The sequence below is a fragment of the Scyliorhinus canicula genome, chromosome 31, assembly GCF_902713615.1.
Source record: "Scyliorhinus canicula chromosome 31, sScyCan1.1, whole genome shotgun sequence".
Taxonomy (NCBI): Eukaryota; Metazoa; Chordata; class Chondrichthyes; order Carcharhiniformes; family Scyliorhinidae; genus Scyliorhinus; species Scyliorhinus canicula.
The window spans coordinates 11,122,803-11,129,762 of NC_052176.1; the positions used below are offsets into that span (position 1 = coordinate 11,122,803).

Here is a 6,960-nt window from a genome sequence, read left to right on the forward strand (position 1 = left end):
CATCTGCTCGACGCATTTATTTATAAAGACTGGTCCCGTATGTCTATTGTTCTGTTCGCAGTGGAGGCCAACAAACCAGAAAGAACTGAATTGATCCAATGATCCCGAAAAGAAAAGCGAGGGACAAAAAAGAGTTTCTTTTGATGTTACTTTCACAACCAAACCAAATTCAACTGGAATTATGCAGCCCATTGAGTTTATAAACGCACCGCCTTCGACGGCTCGGCCATCCTGACATGTTGCGGCAAAAGATATGCTCCGTGCACAAATCGGTTTAACTTATATCCTCATCGTCATTTCATTTCAAACTGGACGTGCTTTTTCTATTTTTGAACCCCAGCCAGAGTCCTGCATCTGAGTGCCATCCTTGTCCAAGGGGCTGGGTGTTAAGGAGCTTCTCATTGATCAGTTTCCCTCAATCAACAAGGACCGAATTTCCGCTCGACCTGTTCCTCACACGAAGATATTGAGAGTCTAAGATCTGAGCGACGTGAAGTATCCAATTGGAGAGTTGCATCCTGGCGAATGGAATCTCTCTCCACAGCTGCTTCCGGTGCTGCTTTCACAGACAAGCATCCGAAGAACCCCTCCAGTGTCCAAACAGGTAACGTTATCCAGTAATACCCCACAGAGGAGCAATATAGATAATACTGGAATCCAGTAATACCTCACAGGGGGCAAATAAGGAAATAAAGCTTTCTCTATTTACAACAAGGGGAGACGAATTTTACGCGCAGTCCTGGGATTAATATTAATTCCTCAACTAGAGTCACTGAAGCAGATTATCGAGTCTACAACTGACCCTTTGCCGGGTCTGGCTCTGAGTATTTAAGCAGGAATCTCATGTCCTGAGAACAAAGCTTTGCCTTTGAAAGGGAGATTTTGGATGTTCCTGAAGTTGAAAATCTCGCCGGAGAAATCTAACCTCGTGGAAGAAAACTCAATATCAGGAGTGGGATTCGAACCCACGTCTCCAGAGGAGACCACGACCTGAACGCAGCGCCTTAGACCGCTCGGCCATCCTGATGCGCTGTCGTTAAAACTAAGATCCGTCCACAAATCGATTTAAATTCTATCCTCATCGTCATTTAATTTCCAACAAGATATGGTGTTCCTACTTTTGAACCCCAGCCAGAGTCCTGTATCTGATGCCATCCTTGTCCAAGCCGCTGGGGGTAAGGAGCTTCTCATTGCTGCATTGATCACTTTGCTCCAATCAAAAAGAACCAAATTTCCGCTCTTCCTGATCCTCACAGGAAGATATTGAGAGTCGAAGATCTGAGCGACGTGAAGTATCCAATTGAAGAGTTGCATTCTGGCGACTGGAATCTCTCTCCACAGCTGCTTCCGGTGCTGCTTTCACAGACAAGCAGCCGAAGAACCCCACCAATTCCCAAACAGGAGAACATTCATCCAGTGGAGGCGGCAGATGAGTGTTTGGGAGAAGTCAACTTAGCACCTCGACTGTACTGTGGGTAGCTGAAGAACAGGTGTCAAAGAGCGGATCAGACTGAAAGCAAAAGTTTGATGCTAATAAAGAAGAAGGCGGATGTTCTGCTGGGTGCTCGCGACTTGTTTGCTTTTGGTGTGAGTGAGAACATAAATAGCCGAGGATGTTTTTGATTCATCGACTTCTAGTTTATGGGCCCTGCACGCTTGCGCTTCGCCACTCTGCGTTTGGATTATTCCCTCCGTAGTCGTACTTGAGGCAAAGTTTGAAGAAATCAGAAACAGGTTGATCAATGTTCCCAGAGAGGTGAAGCTACCGCCCCGAACTTCCTTCTATGAAGGTGATTCCAGTGACTCCCCACTTTCCCATCAGAACAACGTCACATAAGATATAACATCACCTTCACTAAACAACCATTCAGCACGAAAGTAAAATATATGAACTGTGCTGACCAGAACCAGTGTGCTCAAACGTGTGTTCTTGTTGAAACAACAAATGAAGAAGTGAATAGTTGTCTGGCTACCGAAGGGCGGTAATGTCGTCGCTCTTGGTTTAAGGAACAGAGTGCCGCAGCGGAAGCGTGCTGGGCCGTTACACCGAGGTTGAGAAATCGAGGCAATCCTCTGCTATTTACATTCTCACCCACACAAAAAGTAAACATAACGCACGCTCCTGTTTGCTTTGCAGCAAATACCTATCAGAATATTTCTTGCAGTTTCATCCTGACATTCGTCCCGGGAACGAATCAGACAGCGTGACACATGACAACATTGTAAAGCTCACAAATAGGGACCCACAGAGAAACTGCTTTAAAGTCTCAGCAGGTCTGACAGCATGTGTAGGGAGAGAAAACAAGTAACGTTTCGAGTCCAGGTGACCCTTTGTCAAATCTGGATTGTAAACGTTATCCCGTAGACCCCACAGAGGAGCAATATAGATACATACTGATGTCCGCGAATGGCTCACAATAAGGAAATAAAGCATTATCGAACAATAACTCACAATAGAAACCGAGTTCCCAACTTCCCCTCTCGGGCGGATGTGAACAATCCAACCAGACAGACTATTTACAACAAGAGAAGTCTAATTTCACCCGGAGTCCTGGGATCAATATTAATTCCTCAACCAGAGACACTGAAGGAGAATATCGAGTCATTAAATGGGCTTTCGCCTGCCGGGTCTGGCTGTGCGTATTTAAGCAGTAATCTCATGTCCTGAGAAAAAAGCTTTGCGTTTGAAAGGGAGATTTTGGATCTCTTGAGGTTGAAAAATCTAGCCGGAGAAATCTAACCTCGTGGAATAAAACTCAATATCAGGAGTGGGATTCGAACCCACGTCTCCAGAGGAGACTGCGAGCTGAACGCAGCGCCTTAGACCGCTCGGCCACCCTGATGCGATGTCGTTTAAATTAAGATCCGTGCACAAATCGACTTAAATTCTATCCTCATCGTCATTTCTATTCCAACAACATCAGCTTTTCCTACTTTTGAACACCAGCCAGAGGCCTGTATCTGAGTCCCATCCCTGTCCAAGCCGCTGGGGGTAAGGAGCTTCTCAATGCTGCATTGATCACGTTGCTCCAATCAACAAGGACCAAATTCCCGGTCTTTCTGATCCTCACAGGAAGATAATGAGAGTCTAAGATCTGAGCGACGTGAAGTATCCAATCGGAGAGTTGCATTCTGGCGACTGGAATCTCTCTCCATAGCTGCTTCCGGTGCTGCTTTCACAGACAAGCAGCCGAAGAACCCCACCAATACCCAAACAGGAGAACATTCATTCAGTGGAGGCGGCAGAAGAGTGTTTGGGAGAAGTCAACTTAGTCACTTCGAATGTACTGTGGGTAGATGAAGAACAGGTGTCAAAGAGCGGATTAGACTGAAAGCAAAAGTTTGATGATAATAAAGAAGGAGGCCGATGTTCTGCTGGGTGCTCGCGACTTGTTTACTTTTGGTGTGAGTGAGAAAAAAAGTAGCATTGGATATTTTTGATCCATCGATTTCTAGGTTATGTGCACGGCACGCTTACGCTGCGCCACTCTGCTCGTGGTTGATGCCTTCCGTAGTCGTACTTGAGGCAATGTTTGAAGAAATCAGTAACAGGTTGATCAATGTTCCCAGAGAGGTGAAGCTGCCGCCCCGAACTTCCTTCTATGAAGATGATTCCAGTCACTCCCCACTTTCCCATCAGAACAACGTCATAGAAGAAATAACATCGCATTCTCAGAACAATCATTCAGCACGAAAGTAAAATATCTGAACTATGCTGACCAGAATCAGTGTGCTCAAACGTGTGTTCTTGTTGAAAAAACAAATGAAGAAGTGAATAGTTGTCTGGCTACCGCAGGGCAGTGATGTGGTAACTCCTGGTTTCAGGAACAGAGTGCCGCAGCGGAAGCGTGCTGGACCATTAGCCCCAGGTCGAGGAAACGGGGCTATTCTCTGCTATTTACATGCTCCCTCACACCAAATGTAAACATAACGCACGTTCCTGTTTGCTTTGCAGCAAATACCTATCAGAATATTTATTGCAGTCTCATTCCGACATTTGTACCAGGAATGAAGGAGACAGCATGACACATCATAAAGGTCATAAACAGGGAACCACAGAGAACATGATGTAAAATATCAACATGTCTGGCAGCAACTGTAGAGAAAAAAGAGCTCTCTTTTCGAGTCCAGGTGACCCGTTGTCTAAGCTGGACTGAAGCGCGTTCCAGTAGGACTCCGCAGACGGACAAAATAGATAGACAACGTTTTCCAGTAAGGGGCCAATAAGGAAATAAAGCATTATCGAGTAATACATCACAATAGAAACCCTGCTCCCATCTTCCCCCCATGTCCGGATGTGAACAATCCAACCAGCCACACTTTTTACAACAAGAGAAGACGATTTTTCCCCGGGTTCCAGGAATCAATATTTATTCCTCAGCCAGAGTCACTGTGCCGATTACGCAGTAATTAACTAGGCTTTTACCTGTTGGTTCTTGCTGTGCGAAATTTAGCAGTAATCTCATGTCCTGAAGCCACCGATTCCCCATTGAATGGGTGGTATTGGATCTTCCTGGGATTGAACATTTTGCTGGACAACTGTAATCTCGTGGAGGAAAAGTCAAAGTCTGGAGTGGTATCCGAACCCACACTTCCAGAAATGACTGCGACCTCAACACAGCGTCAGAATGCTCACCCACCCTGACACTACGCGGAGGAAGGCACGCTCAGCGCAAAACTCGACTTTAATTCTATCTTCATCGTCATTTGATTAGAAACTAGATGTGTTTTTATTATTTGTGAGCCACAGAAAGAGTCCTGTATCTGAGTGCCATCCTTCCCCAAGCCGCAGGGGCTTAAGGAGCTTTTTGTTGCTGTATTGATCAGTTTGCTCCAATCAACAAGGACCGAATTGCCGCCCGACCTCGTCCTCACAAGAAGGTATTGAGAGTCTAAGATCCGAGCAACATGCGGTATCCAATTGGAGCGTTGCAACCTGGCGACTGGATTGTCTCTCCACAGCTGCTTCCTTGCTGCTTTCACAGACAAGTAGCCGAAGAACCCCTCCAGTGTCCAAACAGGAGGACGTTAATCCAGTAGAGACGGCAGAAGAGTGTTCTGGGACAAGTCAACTGAGTCACCTCGACTGTACTGTGGCTCGCTGAAGAAACGGTGTCAAAGAGCGGATCAGACAGAAAGCAAAAGTTTGATTATAACAAAGTAAAAGGCTGATGTGTTCCTGGGTGATAGCGACGTGTTTGCTTTTGGTGTGAATGAGAAAATAAATAGCAGAGGATGGTTTCGATCCACCGACTTCTGGGCCCAGCACGCTTCCGCTGCGCCACTCTGCTCGCGGTTGATATTTTCCGTGTCGGACTTGAGGCAAAGTTTGAAGAAATCAGTAACAGGTTGATCAATGGTGCCAGAGAGGTGAAACTGCCGCCCCGAACTTCCTTCGATGAAGGTGATTCCAGTCACTCCCCAGTTTATCATCAGAGCAACGTCACAAAAGAAATGACAGCACATTCACAGAACAATCATTCAGCACGAAAGTAAAATATCTGAACTATGCTGACCAGAATCAGTCTGCTCAAACGTGTGTTCTTGCTGAAAGAACAAATGAGAAGGTGAATAGTTGTCTGGCTACCGAAGGGCAGTAATGTCGCAGCTCCTGGTTAAGGGAGCAGAGTGCCGCAGCGGAAGCGTGCTGGGCCGTTACACCGAGGTCGAGGAAACGGGGCTATTCTCGGCTATTTACATTCTCCCTCTCATCAAAAGTAATCATAACGCACGTTCCTGTTTGCGTTCCAGCAAATACCTATCAGAATCTTTCTTGCTGGCTCATCCCGACATTTGTCCCAGGAATCAAGGAGACAGCATGACACATTACAACATTGTAAAGCTCACAAATAGGGAACCACAGTGAAAATGCTTTAAAGTCTCAGCAGGTCTGACAGCATGTGTAGGGAGAGAAAACAACTAACGCTTCGAGTCCAGGTGACCCTTTGTCAAATCTGGATTGGAAACGTTATCCAGTAGTACCCCACAGAGGAGCAATATAGATACATACTGATGTCCCTGAACGGCTCACAATAAGGAAATAAAGCATTAACGAACAATAAATCACAATAGAAACCGAGTTCCCAAACTTCCCCTCTCGGACGGATGTTGAAAATCCAACCAGCCACACTATTTACAATAAGAGAAGTCGAATTTCACCCGGAGTCCTGGGATCAATATTAATTCCTCAACCAGAGTCCCTGAAGGAGAAAATCGAGTCATGAACTTGGCTTTCGCCTGCCGGACTTGCTGTGCGTATTTAAGCAGGAATCTCCTGAGAACAAAGCTTTTCCTTTGAAAGGGAGATTTTTTATCTTTCTGAGGTTGAAAATCTACCAGAGAAATCTAACCTCGTGGAAGAAAACTCAATATCAGGAGTGGAATTCGAACCCACGTCGCCAGAGGAGACTGCGACCTGAACGCAGCGCCTTAGACCGCTCGGCCATCCTGATGCGCTGTCGTTTAAGTTAAGATCCGTGCACAAATCGACTTAAATTCTATCCTCATCGTTATTTCTATTCCAACAACATCTGCTTTTCCTACTTTTGAACCCCAGCCAGAGTCCCATCCCTGTCCAAGCCGCTGGCGGTAAGGAGCTTCTCATTGCTGCATTGATCACGTTGCTCCAATCAACAAGGACCAAATTCCCGGTCTTTCTGATCCTCACAGGAAGATATTGAGAGTCTAAGATCTGAGCGACGTGAAGTATCCAATTGGAGAATTACATTCTGGCGACTGGAATCTCTCTCCACAGCTGCTTCCGGTGCTGCTTTCACAGACAAGTAGCCGAAGAAATCCACCAATACCCAAACAGGAGAACATTCAGCCAGTGGAGGCGTCAGAAGAGTCTTTGGGAGAAGTCAACTTGGTCACCTCGACTGTACTGTGGGTAGCTGAAGAACAGTTGTCAAAGAGCGGAACAGACTGAAAGCAAAAGTTTGATGGTAATAAACAGGAAGG

The 6,960-nt window shown here is 46.0% G+C and overlaps 3 non-coding genes across 3 annotated transcripts; all 3 read right to left on the bottom strand.

Annotated features, from left to right (window-relative positions):
* Positions 1–944: 944 nt before the first annotated feature.
* Positions 945–1,027, bottom strand: trnal-cag. Its single transcript has one exon. It is a non-coding gene; the product is annotated as a tRNA-Leu (tRNA).
* Positions 1,028–2,760: 1,733 nt separating this feature from the next.
* On the bottom strand, positions 2,761–2,843 carry trnal-cag. The gene has a single exon. It is a non-coding gene; the product is annotated as a tRNA-Leu (tRNA).
* Positions 2,844–6,369: 3,526 nt separating this feature from the next.
* trnal-cag lies at positions 6,370–6,452 on the bottom strand. The gene has a single exon. It is a non-coding gene; the product is annotated as a tRNA-Leu (tRNA).
* Between the last annotated feature and the right edge of the window lie 508 nt (positions 6,453–6,960).